At 40.7% G+C, this 20,036-nt stretch overlaps 1 long non-coding RNA gene across 2 annotated transcripts; it reads left to right on the plus strand.

Annotated features, from left to right (window-relative positions):
- Positions 1 to 2,867: 2,867 nt before the first annotated feature.
- Positions 2,868 to 16,930, plus strand: LOC138759880 (uncharacterized). 2 transcript variants are annotated; one of them, XR_011355191.1, is made up of 4 exons: positions 2,868 to 3,035; positions 8,693 to 8,785; positions 9,050 to 9,282; positions 14,954 to 16,930. It is a non-coding gene; the product is annotated as an uncharacterized lncRNA (long non-coding RNA). The 2 variants fall into 2 exon arrangements; XR_011355192.1 differs by having other exon boundaries at positions 9,096 to 9,282.
- Positions 16,931 to 20,036: the final 3,106 nt, after the last annotated feature.

The raw sequence follows: 20,036 nt of genomic DNA on the forward strand, positions 1-20,036 counted from the left end.
AGGTGCTTGAAATCTGAAATAATAAAATAAGCAGATCTGACAATCTTTGTGGGGAGAAAAAGAATTGGCACTTCAGAGAAATAAACTTTAATCTGAACTGCCAAAAGTCAGAGAGGTAATTGGTCTTTAGGTAGTGCAAAGGCTGAGAAAGGGGAGAAGATAGAATGGAAAGAGCAGAGAATATCTGTGATAAGGTGAGTGTGTTAAATGATAGAAAGGATTGTGATATTATGCTGAAGGCAACGGATAAGAAAAGAAAGGTTATTGTAGAGGAGTTAACTGACCAAAGCAGAGCCATTAACAATAAATGCTGAAGGAAAAAAATGTGAACAATGGAGATGATCTGAAACTTGTTGAGTTTGATTTTGAGTGCAGATGACTGTAATCCTATTATTTCTAATACAGGCGTTGTTCCTGATGTTATGTTAGGCTTCAAATTTCTATCTCAGTCCAGAAAGATCTAATTGACCCCCAGCTGACACAGCCTTTTGGGGTGAATGATTTAACTTTCCACTATCCTTTGTAGTCAAAAGCATTTTCTGAATTCTCTCCTGAGTCGCCTTCTTCTAATTTTAACATTGCTCCCTCCCTCTTGTTACAGATTCTTCTGTCTTAAGGAATTGTTTTCCTGCACTCCAGCAAATGCACTTAACATTTTCACATCTTGATCAGATCATCCCTTAATCTTCCACACTCAAGGGAATGCAAGCCTTAGTTATGGAACCAGCCCTAAAATTTAACCCTCTAAGACCAGGTTTTAGTCTGCCTCTATAACCTTCCTCAGATTCACTTATCAATATTGAATGCAATTATATCAAACAGTAACTGGAAAAGGACTGTTTCTAACTGCATTTTTTATCAATTGAATTTTTAAAATTTGAGCACTTGGATTCCCAAATCTTTTCTCCCCTCCACAGTCCATAGTGTCTCACTCAATTTGGAAAATCTTATTGATTTATCATATTGGACGACAAATGAATTGTCTCAGTCTTGAATCCATTTGCATCTGCCATGGATATGTACACTTGCTTTGACTGTCCATCCTAATGGTATGTCAACCCTCATCCATGTTAATAATAAAAGGAGACAAAAAGTTAAAACTCCATGACAGAAATTGACAGAACTCCACCAATCTGAAGGCTTGCCCTTTATCTCCAGACTCTTATGGCGTCCCATTTCTCTTTCGAAGCTTCTATCTGTTTGAAGCTACGAAGTCAATTAGGTTATTTCTTCATCCTTCAAACAAGCTGGAGATAGAATATTTGCACATTTTAATTGTGCTTATTTTTTTCCCAAGCCTACACAGAAATATGCATTTCTCTTTTGTGATATTTGAAATTGGATGGAGGTTGGCTTGTGTAATGGGCAAATGGCACGTGCATGCAGGATTCTTGAAAAACGCTCTAAAAATGCAAGAAAGTTCTTGAACATGAAATTCTACTTATATTCATTTTTACATTCATTGCAGCATTATTGTCACCTTACATTGGATTCTTATTGCACTCAATTAATGTGTAAGAACGTGAACAGAATCAATAACTACAGTTTTAATGCTCACTAAACAATTACCCCATACCATCATCTACCATTAACAAATGCCTCAGAATAACCCACAGCTTGATGCTTTGCTCTTATCAAACCAGCTAACATGCTACATTTTGTTAAATGATTGAAGATTTTATCTTCAATGGTCCCATCTGCACTCCAAAATTAACATAAAAGATTCAATTCTAACATTTTGAAGAAGAATTGGGGTGTTGCCCCTCACCTGGAGTCCTGCCCAACATTCTTCCTTCCAAGCCAAATTATCTTTTTTTATCATGTTCCAGTTTGTGGGAAATTAGTGTGCATGAACTTGCTGCCTTGTTTCTTTAAGTTACTGGTGTGGTTGGACATCATTAGTTTAAAACATGTTGGTATATCCCGACGTTATAAAAATGCTCCTAAATCCTCCACAAACTCAGTGGTTTAGATGATATTATGTCTTGTTTAATTTTAGAAAAAAAAATTAGATATGCAATTAAAGATTCAAATATTAACTTTCAAAAGACGTGGGTGCTGTGCTGCCCATCTCCAAGTAATTGTCACTTGATTCCTACATGTTAACCTTGATTAGTAGTAGGGGGTTTTGATTAAAACAATTTTTTATTTGTGTTTTGTTTTTATTTTGTGTGTGGTTAATTCTATTCTTTAATATGATTATGCTCTGGATTTTTTTTTATCATGAAAATCTTTTTTGTAATGATTTAAAAATATATCTTATAGCACAATATATAACTGCACTGTTTAAGTTTTTATAATGTATAATATAAGCACCAATAAAAATATTTTAAAAGGAAAAGCAAAGAATTAATATTTAAGTAAATAAAACATATACCTTTACAGAGCTCAAGAAACACAGCTTACCAGAGAAGAGTCAACTACCAAGTGGTTTTTATTTTAAACAATTGTGTGCTTCATAAAGGGGAGTGATGTCATCGCGCCTCACAAAGGGGAGTGATGTTTGCACACCTCACAAAGGGGAGTGATGTCAGCATGGCTCATAAAGAGGAGTGATGTCATCGCGCCTCACAAAGGGGAGTGATGTTTGCATGCCTCACAAAGGGGAGTGATGTCAGCATGGCTCATAAAGGGGAGTGATGTCATCATGCCTCACAAAGGGGAGTGATGTTTGCGCGCCTCACAAAGGGGAGTGATGTTAGCATGGCTCATAAAGGGGAGTGATGTCATCGCGCCTCACAAAGGGGAGTGATGTTTGCGCGCCTCACAAAGGGGAGTGAAGTTAGCGCACCTCATAAAGGGGAGTGATGTCAGCATGGCTCATAAAGGGGAGTGATGTCAGCACGTCTCATAAAGGGGAGTGAAGTTAGAGTCATTGTCTCGCTGACAACCTGCCAGCAGGGAAGCAATGTGCTCTGTAAATCCACACGGGTCTGCAAACGAGGGCTTCTCCTGGGCAAAGAAGGGGAGCCCACACCATTCTGTGCTGGCCGCTTGGTGCGGCGATTCTGCCTGTCCAGCTGTGCTGCCTCTTGGTCTGCCACAATATTTTATTTAATAATAAATGCCACAGATTTATAGTTTTGAGAGTGGCTTTCTGGTAATATTCTCATTTCAACTAAGTTGAATGTGATTTTACTTATTTTACTTATTTACTTATCCATTTACATATTGAATCATAGGTTCATACAGTTTGGAAGCAGGCCCTATAGTCCAACTTTCCCATGCCATCCACAATGCTCCATCCACTCTTGTCCCACTTGCCTGTGTTTGGCCCATGTCCCTCTCAACCTAGCTTGTCCATGCATCTGTCTAAATGTTTCTGAAACATTGCAATACACCTGCCTCAACTACCTCTTCCAGCACTTTGTTCCATATACCCACCACTTTGTATTTAAAAAGTTACCTTTCAAGTTCTTATTAAATCTCTCCCTCTGTGTCCTCTTGTTTTCAAATCCCTCACTTCTGGCAAAAGACTGTGTGTTCAGTTGATCTATTCTGCTCATGGTTTCATCACTACTATGCGATCACCCGTCATCCTCCTGCACTCCAAGAAATGCATCCCTTGCTTGCTGAACCTTTCCCTATAGCTCAGACCTGTGAGTCCTGACAACATCCTTGTAAACTCCCACCATCTGTCCACCATCTTCCACCATCACCAGATACATTAATCCAATTTTCTAACCATTCAGCTTATCTCTCCTTGGATCCCACATGGTTTAACTTTCCAGAGCAGCCTACTGTGTGGAACCTTTTGAGGGCCTTACTGAAATCTATATATATATATATATATATAATGTCTACAGCTCTGCCTGTATTACATGTGATCAAATCAGTTCAGTTAGTTCACAGAGTAATGAGTCCTGGCACAGGTTAGGCAAACAAAAGATGATCTTTATTGCATAAGCAGAGAAATAGTAACAAAGAAGATACAAAACAACACTCGGTACGTTCAACAATGTGAGCAGTCACTTTGGATATAGCAATCTCTCTAAGTGGCTGCTTACCCCCTCTCTCTTACTCAAATGCTTGCAGTAATATTCAGTAACTAACACACTTTTACTATAAAGGGACTTCAACACTTACTCCCGGTTCAGTGTTCCAATGGGGACGGCTCAATACTAAGTATTCTCACACAATACACGATCCCATTCTAAATGTAGTGCACACCTTACCAATGACTTCTCCAGCAATGACCACATTTTGTGACCTGGCATAGAGCAGCATTTGTAGTCAGGACCTAGGAGGAAAGAGAATGAATTCTGCATGAGATAGGCTTTTAAAGCGTAGTAAGATGGGGAGTGCAGCCCAGGTAATCACTAAGTAATTTAATGGAGACAATGGTCATGTGTGCCCTAGTAGGTGGGCAAAGTCCAACCTTGATTGGCAGGTTCCCACAAGGTTCCAGATGGAGATGTCATGTGAGTCTCCACAATCCACATTCCCACCTGGTTCCAGAACTTTCATAATCCAGACTCCACCTTGTCAACTCTGTTTTGTCGCATCTTCAAAAAACTCAATCAGAATTATGAGACATGACTTCCCATTTACAAAACTTTGCTATCCCTTATCAGCCCTCGTCCAACTAAGTGCATGGACAGTATATCTTCTCCTTCAGAATGCTCTCGACTAATTTACCAACCATAGATGCTAGGCTCCATTCCATTATGTCACATAAAGACGCACACAATACCTGAGAACTAACAATATATGATCTTCAGTGGAGATTAGCCATTCATTTGTTCTTCATAATGTTAAAAGCAAGCCAAAGGAGATGGTTGATTCAATATCTAAAGACATGGTCATGTGGCAAAGAAAGTTTAGGAAGTAGAGTATTGAGAGGTGCAGTCATTGGAGGTTTATAAGATAAGTTTCAAGTGCAAAGCCAAGAAGGGATTTGATCATGAAGGTAAAGATTTTATCTTTAAAGTGTTGGAGATTGGAGATTGTATGGACCAATAGGAATGGGTGGGTGGAACTTTATGCACATCAGACTGCAGCAAACTTTTGCATGAACTAAAACTTAGGAAGGGTGGGAGATATAGACCCATAGAGAAAGAACGCTGAGCCCCAGCCAAAGGGAGGCAGTAAGAGTCCTTTGTCATGGAGGCATTACAGGGTCTGAGCTAAATTAGTCTGAGGCAGGAAGGGGGTGGAACTGGTAGGGGTAAGTGTTGCAACTACCACATATAGTACAACAAGTGCCATTATACAATGTAAGGAAGCATATTGTGGAAACATGAATTCAGAGGTTGGACCAATTAAACACATTTAGTCCTGCTAATCACATTAGTCAGATGTTCAGACCTGATTTCAGTGGTGGACGTTATGGTTTAAAAAAACCCCAGCTTTTTAATGCAAAAAATTGCATTCTTTCGAAAGTTACAACCTGAGAAATTACTACCAAAAATGATGCAGGGAATGAAGATTCTCCCGAGAAGTGGTTATTCATAAACATCATTGGTTAATTCTCTATGTTGAACTTCTGGATCTGAATATTTCATACAGGATTTCAGATGTGCCTACAGCCCAGATTCTGAGTAAATTTTAGGATTGTCTGACACAAATATTTCTTGTTAAGTTAAAATCTCAAAAAAAAGCAAACAGAATTAAATGCTTGACGTAACACATGCAAATCGGATGTTTAGTCACTAATGTGGTAAAAAAAAATTAATTCTGTGCGGAGCGATGGGTTAAATGAATTTGAAATGTTAATGTAAATGGGGTCATTGAAAGAATTGACAGTAAGTGAAATCCATCATATTGCTGTTGCAGATACTGGAAGAGACAGAAGATGATGGATTTTAACTAAGCAGTAAATTAAATCAGTCAGAGTGTTACACTCCAGTGACTGATTGGTTCACATCCACAGATCAGAACATCATTTTTGTGTTGGAAGACTTTCTCTATTGCATTAGGGTTGTCTTCTATCCAATTAAAATTTGACAGCCTTGTAGCATTTCTGTTAGCATTCCCCAATGTTCAAACGTCCTTTACAGTGCGAGGAAAATCAGAAGGGGCCTTTCATGTCTGGAAGCAAGGCCGTACACTGTCAGGCAATGTTTAGATCCAACGTGCAATTAATGACAACATCTTTCAACCTTCAGCTGAAAGCAAACCTGGGCCGACGTCAACTGTTTGCAGAGTTTTGCCTCTGTGAAATCTCTTTCTGTGAAATCCTGCTGGTGCTATGGCCCCAGGGGAGTTGGACTCCATTGACTGTTTGCAAGTGAGCAGAAACAAAATTGGCCAAAATGGTATAAATATTTCATCAAGTCTTTGTGATGCAGTGGGCTTAGCTATTCTTAATGGTGCACTTTACCAGCCGATGTTTCATACATCATTAAACAGTGGCCGCAGCATGTGTTCTGTTTCTCTGGTACACCCTAGTTAGTGGGAACAAGTTCCCAGCAACACAAACATTACAGACAGTAATAACCTGTCGATATCCTATTGAAGTAATTGTCTTATCTGTGAGATTCTATGTGCTTGAGTGTCTTAAATGCTGGATTAGAAACTTGTATTTTTGGACTGAGAGCTGCTGCCACCATCAGGTGTGTGTGCATGAGCTCTCATTGCTATTTCAATGCAGTCACAGATCCGATTTGTATCTGAGAGCATATGAATCGGTTTAGCTCAGTTGGTGCACGTTCCCTTTTCTGCAAAACAGACGGCAGTGCTAATGTGTGCTTTTATCTTCCTTGGTCAGCATTAAAGCGAGCCACATTTGAAAAGGAAAGCCAAAGTTGCTGTTGAAATAAGGAATAGAAGAATTTTATTGCTTCAAGAAAAAGCTAATCAAACCATACAGACTACACTCCAAACACTTTGATGAATTAGGTACTCCTTAACAAAAGAAAATCCTCCTCAAAAAGATTTCCATTCAAATTCTCTTGCTCAATTATTTATTATGTCAAATCACAGGCGAACATTACTCACCCCAGTGAAAGATATTGTTTTATTTCAATCTGAAATGCAGATGAAAGGGACAAATACCTGACTCTGAAATTCCTAAAGCTCTGTGAGGAATGGAATCTTGATTTCTGTCCAAACAACCCCAGTGTTTTGGATATAATTGAGATCAATAGATTTTTTTTGATGGATGAGGACCTCAGAGGATTCATGGAAACCAAAGCATGTGGACGAAGTTCAGAGACCACACTCTGGGAAATGATAGAAGTGTCTCAAAGGACTAACTAAACTGCCCCTCCTGTACCATATCATACTAGGATTGCATTGAGTCCCCTGAGCTCCTTCATGTTCCAGTAGTGTCTGACACAGTGTGCTGGGGTTGAGTGGATGCCACCACAGAATGGTATACTGACCTGATGAAGTTTGATAAAATGGAACAATTATTCATAACAGTTATTGAATGTCAAGGCACATTGAAGTGGTATTCCTGTGAAATATATATTTAATGTACAAAATATGACAGCCAATTTATGTACCACAAAATGATCTTCAGTGATGCTGATGAAGGGATGAGTATTGGCCACAAGGGATAGCTCACAGTCTTCTTTGAAACAGTGTTTTGGGAAATCTTTGGTCCACCTGTGAGTGCGCATTGCACCATATTTTAGCAATGGCTTCATAAGACAGAACTCTCTCTCAATGCACAAGTCCTACAAGTAGAGGGCCAGCCTAGACCTTGGTTCTCAAGTCTTCAGGGTGAATTTTGAACTTGGTTGATGGGTTCTTGATTAGCCAGGGCATCAAAGGTTATGGGGAGAAAGCTGAGCAGTGTGGGTGTGGGGAAACGGACCAGCTCATGATTAAATGGTGGGGAAGACTCAATGGGCTGAATAGCCTATTTATGCTCCTATTTCTTATGGTCTTGTGATTTTATTATTTCCTAGTACTTAGAATCTGTGAAAAGCACAACCTCACTCAGCTTTCCTTTGCTTCTTATAATACTTAAGTTTGTAAAACCAAACCTGGGACCATCTGCTCACCATTTCCTGATTCAATTTATCATTATTAAGCAAGAATATATTGATATTGTTCCACAGGGCGAGCCTTCAGAATTCTACCTCCATTTACTGTGAAAATAGAACCTTGTTTTAGTTCCAGTGTTCGTTGCATTGAATTTCTCAACCAAATAAGCAAACAATGCCCCAGTTATCCAGTTTTTAATGATTAGTGCACTGCCTAATATCCCCTGGAGACAGTAGCACAGTGTAGATATCTAATCACTTTTGTGTAAAATATGTGTTTTTGTTAAGTGTTTTTCTGCTGCTTTTGTTGGCATTGAATTGCTGAATGAATGATTAAAGGGGTGCTGATGGAAAGATTTCCCAATGGCTTTCTTTACCTGAAGTTGATAATCTTAATCCATGTATAACATTTCTCAGCAAACTTGTTAAATACTTACAAGATTTAATTGCAAATATATGGAATTCAATCTGGCTGGTCAGTTAACATTTACTTATTTTCACCTTGTTAAAGTTAACTCAAAATTAAGGTGCACTTGTGTTACACAATGAGTATCAGCTGTTTTAGGTCAAAATTTAAAAAAAACCTTCACTCAGAGCTAGTTAATTTTGGGATATGTTGAAGGTGGGTGGGAATAAGTAGGGGGAGTAGGCATCTCTGAAACCATTGGGAAAATCAAATAGAAGGTTATGGCTATGTTTGCCCAAATTTTAAAGAGCACATGTATGTAAAAGTAACAAATTTAAATTCCTACCCAAAGGCCCCTGGATGATGAACCACCTCTGTGTGTGCTGAAGAAAGAAATGGACAGGAAAATAATCAAAAGATATGGAGAATGAAGAAGAAAACAGAGGTGAGGTAATAGTTTAGCCATGATCTTATTGAAAGGCCTTCTGTGTTGTAATAAAGTAAGAACAGACAGACTAAACTGCTGCTTGTAATGTAATGTTTTAAACAGTTTCTGATTTGTGCTGACACTGAACTTGTCAATTGGGTTTGAGCACCTGAATGAAACGAAAAGTGAGGTGGTTTCTTCCAGGTGGTATCAGTCTGTTCCACACTGTGTCAGGTGTGATCTTTTCAGTGGATTGGAGCTGCATTTGTCTTATTACTGCAGAATCCGATAGAAGAGCAACCAATTCACATCCATATCATATCTGCAGAGTGTATGCATAACTGGGAAATCAAGAGCAGTAGCTGAGATGGCAGTGGAGAGAAGTTGGAGATGTTAAAAGAGGGTGACCTACAGCAAAGCACATCCTAGAAATTCCTCAAATGGAGAAAAAAATTTATGGAAGGAAGGAGATGTCAAGAGCACGATCAAAATTAGAAGACATAATTCCCTGCAAGGTTAGTCCATGAAAAGCTATCAACATAAGTGTTCCCATAGCCTTTGTGAATCCTCAATTATGCTCATTTGAGAAAAGACGCATGTATGCGCATGTGTGAACAATTCCCAGCAGTTAAAACCACCCAAAGTACTGAGGGATTCATTGGAACTCCATTACTCTGATTTGCGCTCCTCGCCAGATGATGAAACACCTTTGACTTATAAATGCTAGCCAAAATATGATCAGCCTTGGCGTCCTCAACAAAAAAAATTAAGGTCATGGAACTTTGCAGGTCATCCTGCAACTAAGTCAAGTTGGAGTTGGATTTCTGGCTTTAGTCAATTCTGATTGTCATGGCTATGTTTAAAATAGGTACTTAGCTAAAAATTACCTTGAAAGCGGGCATGTTGGCAATTTGTTTGTGAGAAATGCTTCTGTTCATAATTTAATGTAGCTTCCTGGCAGCTGTGATTTACTGTGACAAATTCATGATTTAATGAAAACACAATGCTTTTTGAAGAACTGTGCTCTAGGCATCAGTCTGATGCCAGCATGTACTGACATATGTAATTTTGCAGAACCTTAGTTGTAGATTCTCACGTGCTTCATCAATAGAGATATTAGATGTTCCTTTTATTTTGCTCCTAACATTTGATTGCATTAGAGTGAAAAATAAATACAATCAAATAAATAACACCATAGCAATATTACATTACACAGCGTAAAAAATAAATAAAACAATATTGCAGCTTAATGCTTTTCTGTATGAGCCATCCTTTAATAGGAAATTGCAGTAATGGTGATTAATTACAGTGTTGAATAATTGCAGTACTTACTGGAACAACATTTGACTCACGTAGCAAAACAGCAGATTCACCTCGCTCTATATTTCTTTATAAGCAGTCTTGCCCAATATTTAAAGGGCGGAGGTAGGATGGCCTTTCTTGAGGAGGTTTCATTTCTTAGTTGAAGTCTCAGTGATTTACAGTAGGCAATATGTTACAGCTCCCTTATTTTCTCCTCTGGGATTGTTGCTGACAGTAAATCTCTATTAAAAATATTCTTCCATATGGTTGCATGAAAATTTTATTGCAGCTAGCCTTAGGCTGAAGGTCATGGCTGAGTAACTGTAGTTAAGTGTGGCAGTTTTTAGACTCGATGAGCACATGACTACATCTGTTCACAGGAAGAACAGAAGTAAAATTTTATTGTTAATTCAGAGGCTTGAGGAATGAATTGCACACTTTTTAATGGCACCCTATCTCCTCTGGGTAAACGGAGAGATAGTCGCATAATACAATGCGCCTGTGTCAATGTAATGGCAGATATTACTGTATCATCATAAATTTACCAGGGAGGCATCATAAGTACAGAACATAATTTTACTGTTATTGCCCAGCCAATAAACTGAAAAATGAAAGTCTGTGATGTTAAATGATTGGATTAAGAACAAAAAAACTACAATTCTGACACAAAATAAAATCGCATTACACTTTGTGCGCTGGCCACATTACTGTGATTTCCCACCTGATGGTTGTATTACTGGCACTCCGGCAATGCCTGGGGCAGACCAACCAATTAACAACTGCAAGCTAACTCATTTCCCATTTCTCCACATTCCATCATTATTAAATCCCTGTATAGAATGTAGGGTTTTGGACTGGCAGTCTCAGGTCTGAACCCCTCCAGACTTGATGTCTTTTTTTTTTTGTAAGGAATTCTCCTTTTGGACAGTTGAAATGTCGTTATACTTGTTACAGATGGAGAGGACAATGTTTCTGGGAGCACTTCCATCTCAAGTTGGGTTAACAGAAATGGAATGAACCCAGAAATAAGACATTTCACGAAAATGTAACATCTTTGTTAATTCTAATCGAGGGTGAAATGGACATGATGCAAGGGATTGATTTATCATATAAATTTCCTATCATACAACAAAGCCCATGCATTCAAAATGTATCACAAGCTGCAAAGTGATATGGGGACAATTTGAGGTGCAGAAAGGTGCTGTAGAAATGCAAACTCTCTTTACATAGGAAAGGTCAAGACCATTTAATCAGGATTTATTACCATGAACAAGTCACAAAATTCAATGTTTTGCAAAACCATCTTACAACACTAATATATTTTAAAAATAAAAATAAAAAAAATAGCAGTGCACAAAATGTAAGGCAGTTTCTTTGGTTCATTGATCATTCAGGATGGCATCAGGGAAGAAGCTGTCCCTATGGTGCTGAGTGCTCGTCTTTAGGCTCCTGTCCCTCCTTCCCAATGGTAGCAGAGTGAAGAGAGAATGGCCTGAGTGGTGGAGCTCTTTGAGGATAAAGGCTTTTTTTCTTAAAGACATCGCTTCATGCAAGTTTCTTCAATGGAGTGAAATCTGGTGCCTATGATGTTGTAAGCCAAATTAAAAACCCTCTGGAGTTTTTTATTCTTGTCCTGAGATTTGGTACCTCCATACCAGGTAATGATGCAACTCTATAAGTTTTCAAGAGCCTTTGGTGACATACTAAATCTCCTCAAGCACCTCATAAATTATAGCCACTGGCGGGCCTACTTCATGATTGCATCAACATGGAGACTCCAAGATCGATCTTTGTGGTGATATGCTATTACACCATGAGGTCACCAGGGGCCACCACCTGATGACCTTGTACATAAAGCCAACCGTACCTCGGCTCCTCCATTCTGACCTAGGGAATACCTAGCTGTATATATTAGTCTATTAAAACTAGCATTTAACTTGCACTCTCTTGTGTGGTAGATGTTAGTCACAATCTTGACCCTCTCCACTACTGAACCCTTGATTAGGACTGGGTCATGTTCCCTTGACTTCCTCCTGAAGTCTGCAACCATCTCCTTGGTTTTGCTGATATTGAGCTCAAGGTTATTGTTGTTGCACCACTCAATGAGCTGATCCATCTCCCTCCTGTACCCTTCCTCATTGCCGTTTGTAATTCTACCGACAACTGTGGTGTCATCGGCAAACTTGTAGATGGCATTGAAATTGTGCCTGGCCACACAGTTGTGGGTGTATAAGGAGTAAGTGCAGTGGGCTAAGCACATTCTTGGTGTGCACCTGTGTTGATGATCAGTAAAGAGATGTTGTTTCCAATTCGTACTGACTATGGTCTTCCAATGAGAGTCAAGGATCTAGTTGCAGAGTGTGGTACAGGGGCCTAGAGTTTGTAGTTTCTTGATCAGTATGAGGGAATAATGATATTGAAGGCTGAGCTGTAATCAATGAAGAGCAGCTGTATATATGAGTTGCTGTTTGAGGTGATCCAGAGCTGAGTGGAGAGCCAGCGATATTGCTTCTGCTGTGGAGCGATTGTGATGAAAGGCGAATTGCTGTGGGTCCAGATCTTTGCTTGGGTACATGTTAATTCTGGCCACGACCAGCCTTTCAAAGCATTTCATCACAGTAGAAGTTAGAGCTGCCGGGCGATAGTGGTTGAGGCAGCTCACATGGCTCTTCTTGGGTACCAGGATGATTGATGCCCTTTTGAAGCAGGTGAGAACCTCTGACTGTCACAATGAGAGGGTGAAAATGCCTGGATAGTTGGTTGGCACAGATTTTCAATACCTGACACCTTGCAAGGGTTCACCCTCTTGAATAATTCCATGAGCCTGTTCCACTATTCAATGAGAACTTTGTTGAAGTATGACCTTATCATAAGTCTGCCTTTACATTTTATCACTTAATCCCTTTGGTTCATAAAAAATATATCAATCCAACATTTAAAATGATCAAATTGCCCAATGTTCACTGTCTTTTTGGAAGTGAGTTCTCAGTCTCTATCAGCCTTTGCACAGATAAGTATTTGATGAAGATTAGGCTGATAATGATTACTTTATTGTCCTATGCATTGTGCAACGTACATCTGCACTGAAACTTTTACTTGCTGCAACTAAACAGATATTTGTGGGAGGGAAAAAAAACTATGGTAGTAAATTAAATTACACAAAAGTGCTGGAAAAACTCAGCAGGTCACTGGAAATAAAGGGAAACCAAATTTTCAGGCCAGAGCCCTTCATCAAAATATGAGCTAAAAACAGGCAGCTGGCTGAATTTAAAATGTGGAGGCGGAAAGGGAGGGAAAGTGAAGTGAAGAGGAGAGGAAGGATGAAGGATTAGGGGCAAGAGCACAGGTCACAGGTGGATCCAAGTGGGAAGGTAGAAGAGAAAATGTGATGGGGAGGGACTAGCCCTGTGAACAGAGCAGGAAAGGAAGGGGGAGTGCAGGGTTAATGGAAACCAGAGAAGATTATATTAATGCCATAAATGAATTGAATTAAATTACAAGACAATAAATATATGGGATAGATAATGAGTATTCACAGTAATCCTCGTACAAAATAAGTCATAGTCAATAGTGCAGTCAGGTTTTCTGTATGATGAGAGCATGAACCAATGTCTCATTGTCGAAGGTGTTGGAAATACTTGGCAAGTAAGGTAGTGCCTGAAGACGAAGAAATGGGTAAATGGATTTGCATCTGAACTGGGAAAAGTTGGGAATGAAGCAGGTTTAAAGTTGCTTAGAAAAATGGAAGGACTGGGCAAAGACCAGAGGAGGTGAGTAACCGAAGTAGCAAGATGAGGATGTCTTTCACAGCAGTTTTGTGGATTCTGAGCTAGCTCATGCATCCAATGTAGAAACTGTACACTATTCCCAGTGCACAAAACAGAAGATGGCACACTCACAATAGTGTGCATGTCTGACATGAGAAGGATTTAACAGGCAGATCAAAGAAAATACCCAAAGATGTGTTCAAAGTCCCCTTGAAGAAATATAATATTCCCATTGACTCCTGGGAAACACCTGGCTCAAAGTGGAGGAGTATTTGAGCTGATATTGAGAACTTTGATGCCATGTCTCAGGAGGTGACAAAGCACAATGTAAGAAGCAGGAGGGGACAACTTCAACAAGCTACCCATCCTCTATTCTATTATCCACTTTCTAACTCATGTACTCTCACTGCAAAGCACCATCACAAATGTACACGTGAAGGATTTTATTTATTTTTAATATAAAGGTACAACATAGTAACAGGCTCTTCCAGCCCACAAGCTCGCACCACAAAAATGCAGCCATGTGACTAATTAATCTATTATCCCCACACATCTTTGAAATGTGGGATTAACTGGAGCACTGACGTGGGAGAAGGTATAAATTTTTAACAGACAGCACCAATTCGAACCTGGATCATTGGGCAGTAGAAGTAGTGTTGCACTAAACTTGTAGACACCAAAGTCTATATAGAGTTTGGGTTAGATGGAACAAGTGATGGTAACATTGCTGAAGACCAGGAGGTTGTTGGTTGGAAATTTGCCACAGTTCCTGATTCCACTCTCACATTGGTGCATATAAATCTAACATTCAAGCAGGATTAGCTGACTAGAGAACACGGGCACCTCGGGGAATAGGTACATAGATCAAATCAAATTGTGGTGAACTACTGTACATTCATTTATCTGGCTCCACCCTGCTCCGTGACTGTACCCCTGGCTCATCCCTCTCGACCCTGTATAAAGGCTCCAACACCACAACCCCTCCCCAGAAAGCCTGGGCCACAGCACAGGATGACCTTCGTTTATTGTAAATAAAAGCCTATTGTTCTGTAACTCCAGTCTTCCATGTTATTGATAGTGCATCAATTTTATTTACAATATTTTTTTCTAACAATAGAACAACTCTTCAAGCCTGATAAGCTGGAGATTGCCCCACAATTGCCAGAAGCCTCAGACTGCTTTGAATTCTGGCTTGAGGTCTTTCTGCAAAATTCGTCTGGAATTGTGGCCACAGAGGCAAACAAGCTGCATCTACTCTTCTCCCATGTCAGACATTGAGTGTTCCAGATGATCAGGGATGCTTCAACATACAGGGAGGCAATGGACATACTCAAGGACCAGTACAGAGATAAAATTAACGAAGTATATGCCAGTCACATGGTGGCTACCTGCTGACAGTGACTGGGTGAATCGAGTGAAGAGTTCCTCTGAGCCCTGCAGGGACTCACACAAGCATGTAACTTCCAGTTAGTGTCAGCTGCCAAAAACATGGGATCTAGGATGCGTATGTCGCAGGCATCAGGTCAGACTACATGTGCCAAAAGCTACTTGAGGTGAGGAAGTGATTGACCTCGTGAAATCGCTGAAGGTCACCCTTAATAACATGAAAGCTTATTTGGCGAATGACGTGGGGTCCACATGAAGGGCGTCATTTTGGATGCAGGTTTTCAGGCTAGCAGTCCGCTACCCCACCAATGAGTAAGCCCACTACAGCCGCAGTCTCCCAGGAGCACCCAAAGTGCTACTTTTGTGGCCAACCAAAGCTCCCTTAGACGCTGCCTGGTGTATGATGCAATATGCTTGAAGTACAGAAAGAAGGGACACTATGTGAAGGTATGTCAATCACAGCCAGCTTCCAGTCCAGCACCACCATGGGGGCCACCATCTTGGCCGCTGTCATCTTCTGGAGATGACATGGAGACTGCCATCTTGGATGCCACCAACTTCTGGGGATAACCATGCCACCACATGGGCGCTGCCATTATGCTCCCAGACTATGAGTCAGCATAGACCAGACCAGATAGAGTGCACCTGGTAAAAGATGTACGGTCTTCTGAGCATCTCAGTATGGACTTCAAGGGCACCCTTCCCTCCACAAACTACAACATGTATTTTCTCACATTCATCAATGAGTTACTCCTGTTTCCCCTTTGCCACCCCCCTATCTAGAAATGAGCACCTCCACGGTCATCAGGCCACTGCACAACTTGTTTACCCTGTTCAGGTACCCGTCATATGTCCACAGCAACCAGGAGTGCTCGTTCATGAGTTAATACCTGCTGGCCAGAGATGCTGCCACTAGCAGGACCACCAGTTATAACCCCCGAAGGAACAGCCAGATAGAGAGGGAGAACATCACCATGAGGAAGGCCATCCTCTTTTCCCTCAAGTCCAGGGGGCTGCCAGTCTCTCATTGGCAGGAGATCCTTCCCAATGTCACTTCTATGTACTGCCTCCAATGCTAACCCTCACAAATGAATTTTCTCCTTTCCCAGGAAGTCAACATCAGGTCCACTCTGCCATCCTGGTTGATGTCTCCAGGGCCAGTCCTGCTATGGGAACATGTGATGGGATATAAAACAAACCCACCGGTCAAAAGGATCCAGCTCCTCCATGCGAACCCCCAATATGCAGAGGTGGCCTACCTGGATGGCACGAGGAAATTGTCTCTATCTGGGACCTTGCACACATGTGGGGCATCCGATGAGTATACCCACCAAACAGCACCCCACTTTCATGGACACACACTATATAGCACCCCAATCCCATCCCCACCCCAGTCATTCTAATTGAGTCGCCACAGCCCTGGAAGTTCAGGACTTGGCAACCACCCCAGCTACAGCACAACAACCAACTCCCTGCTGGTCACAATGGAAGACCAGACCACTGGACAGACTTAACCTGTAAGGCTTTGTGTCCCATGTTACCCCGCTGGACAAAATAAAAAACAAGAGGGTGAATATGCTGAACTGCTGTACACTCATTTATCTGGCTCCACTCTGGTCTATTGACCCTGTATAAAAGCTCCAACACAATAACCCCTCCCCAGAAAGCCTGGGCCACAGCACAGGGTGACCTTCAAGTTTATTGTAAATAAAAGCATATTGTTCTGTAACTCCAGTCTTGTGAGTTATTGATAGCACATCAAAAATCTTATTTATTATCATGTAATTAAACATAAATGTGAAATTGCCTTTAGTCTGCCATATATTCACCATTAGCATTGCCTGGTGTGCCTTTCAGTCAGATAAAGAGAAGCAGCAGAGAATCCCCTCAGTCATTGAGTGTCTGTGGATTCAGCTCCACTGCTCCTGCAGCCGCACAAGGCTCCAGTTCAGTTTAAGCCATTGGCAACCCGAACCCAGATCCAAACCTCCAGTGCAATGAGGAAGCCTTCAGCACCCAAGCCTTTTGAGAGCTCTTCTTGCCCTCTGCACCTTCTTGAATTCTAATTCATTGAAAATGGTAACACTGGGAGACAGGCTGGTGAAGAAGGCATTTAGCAAGCTCCCCTTCATGGGTCAGGGCATCAAGTACAGGAGCTGAGACATCATATTCCACCTGTACAAGATGGTGAGGCTACACTTAGAGTATCATGCACGGTTTTGGTCACTCAGCTATATCAAGGATATCATTAGGCAAGAAAGGTTGCAGAAAAGATTCAGAGAAATATTACTGGGACAAGGTGGCTTGATTTTTCTTCCTGCAGCGTTGGAGACTGGGGGGGAGGGGTTATCAGGATGAGGATAGAAAAGATAAATAGTCATTGTCTTTTCCCCAGAGAAGGGGTGTTTAATACCAGGGAGCATAGAGTTTAAACTTGAGAGTGGAGAACGATTTAAAAGGGGCACCTTTCGCTCACAGAGACTTGTAAGTGCATGGATTGAGCTGCCAATGAGCTAAGAGAGGAAGTAAAAGTGGGTACGATTGCAATGTGTTTTTTTTAAAAAAACCTTTGAACAGGTACATGGAAAGTTTGGAAGGATATAGGCCAAATGCAGGTTAATGGGACAGAAAGGCCTGTTTTGAATACCATAAATCTCCAGATCTATGACTCATTTCTGTTTGAGCAACACATAACTGCTAAATCAGATGGGAAGTCTGGAAGAATCAAAGAACCAAATTTGCATAGTTATGAGTGAACAGGTGTCAAGCCCGCAGTGTTCCTCGGAGCGCACAAGAACATCTGTGGCATCAGCACTGAATCCTCAGTGGTGCAGTTCATGGACAAAGTGAGAGTAAATCTACCATTTATTAAAACTATTGCTGCAGAGACCTTGTGCTCAAAGCTTAAACTTCAACATATATTTGAACATAGGAGTATGGCCATTTTGAGGCAGAGATTCACAGACAGAAAATCTGCCTATATTTCTACAATCAAACAATATCCCATTCTACAACAAACATCACAATCTCAAAATGCTGAACAGACAATGGAACTTGGCAGGTAATTTGCATAATTCAAAAGAATCTCAACCCCATTTATACCCATTACCCCATTTATATCCATTTCCCCAACAAGTAGCAATGGGGTAATAGAACATACAGCATATTACAGGCCTTTTGGCCCTCAATAATGACCCGTAAATGATTTTAATTATGCTGACTGAGAGATAAAAATCAGAGTGTGAGGGATAATTTCAGTGCTTGTTTTTGTAATTGTACCCTGGGTTTGTTGGTGTTCACCTGAGAGGCAGTGATACCATTTCCAACACAGTGGTTTTCAAGTTTACTGCCACGTACTCTGACGCAGTGATGGAAGTTGATTTACAAACATATCAGTAGACATCTCTTAAATAGTACAATAAATAAGACACAGTAAAATTAGAGAGTCTCAGTTAGAGTTGAGTTAGACAACACAATTTTACTGTTGTAATGTTCATTCAGGCATAAGATAACAGTAGGAAAAAAAAAGCTGTCTTTAAATCTGATGGTGACTAACCTCGTACTTGTAAATCTTCTTTCTGATAGGAGGGGGTGAAGAGAATGTGACAGGGGTGGGATGAGTCTTTTAATATGTTGGTTGCTGTTGCAAGGCTTCAGGGATTATAGCTGATCATTTGGAGGGGAGGTGGGGAGATGTGTGATGGTCTAAGTCATGCTCACCACCCGCTGCTGCTTTGTAGTCTTATGCAGATCAGCTCCTGTGCCACACATCATCGTAGGATGCTTCCAGTGGTGCCCCTGTAGTTGTTAGGGATAATGTCAAATTTCCTAAGGAAGTAGAGGTGCTGATGTGCTTTCTTGGACATCCAATTGAAGGTGCAATGTTGCCCCAGCAACTGGGAGTCTTGACTTGGATGAAGCATTGTTCAGATGAGGAAGCTGCCAAGGAGGATCAGTTGTGACTGTTATTGAAGAGTCTGATAGTTGGATGCAATAACTAATTCTGATACTGAAAGGAGGTCCAGCCTTCCATCAGAAGTAGGGATGGAAGATCTAACCAAAGGGTTTTTTCTCTCTGTTGCTTGTGAGTTATAACAATACAGAGCCATCTGAATACACTGCACACAAAAAATTGCAACAGGTAAGAATATTGATGCATATGTACATTGTACAATGTTTATGACAATAAACTCATTATCATTATCTTGAGCATCCCAAGCATGTAACCTTGCAACACCATTTTCTACCAAAAGAGAGTTGTTAGATGTGAATGATGGAGATAAATCACAGGTGCAATAAAGAAGTCACCACACAAGTATCACACTTGCTTTTGACATTGGAAAGAAATGAATTGCAGGTGGGAATGGAGGGCTTTTTCCAAAAATGTGTATGAAAGTAAGGTGTGGGCTGCTGAGCAAATGATGACTTCAGCTTTGATAGGCACACCACTTGAATTGGTGCTCGGAGTATTTCTAAAAGGGTCAATCGTTTAACTTTTGCCACCTTATAACCAGTCCTTGTGTAATATGGAAAGTAAGTCCATCAGAGCAACATAGAGACATATGGAATATTCTGTCAAGGTATTATCTTTGAGACTCTTTCCCTTTATTTATTTAGACATACAGCATGGTAACAGGCCATTTCGGCCCACGAGTTCGTGCCGCCCAACTTAACCTACACCCCAGTATATTTATTTTTGAATGGTGGTAGGAAATCGGAGCCCCCAAAGAAAATCCACACAGACACAGGGAAAACACAAACTCCTTAGAGAATAGCACAGGATTTCAACCTTTGTCTGGCCCCAATCGCTGGTG

Source organism: Narcine bancroftii, chromosome 4 (assembly GCF_036971445.1).
Source record: "Narcine bancroftii isolate sNarBan1 chromosome 4, sNarBan1.hap1, whole genome shotgun sequence".
Lineage (NCBI taxonomy): Eukaryota > Metazoa > Chordata > Chondrichthyes > Torpediniformes > Narcinidae > Narcine > Narcine bancroftii.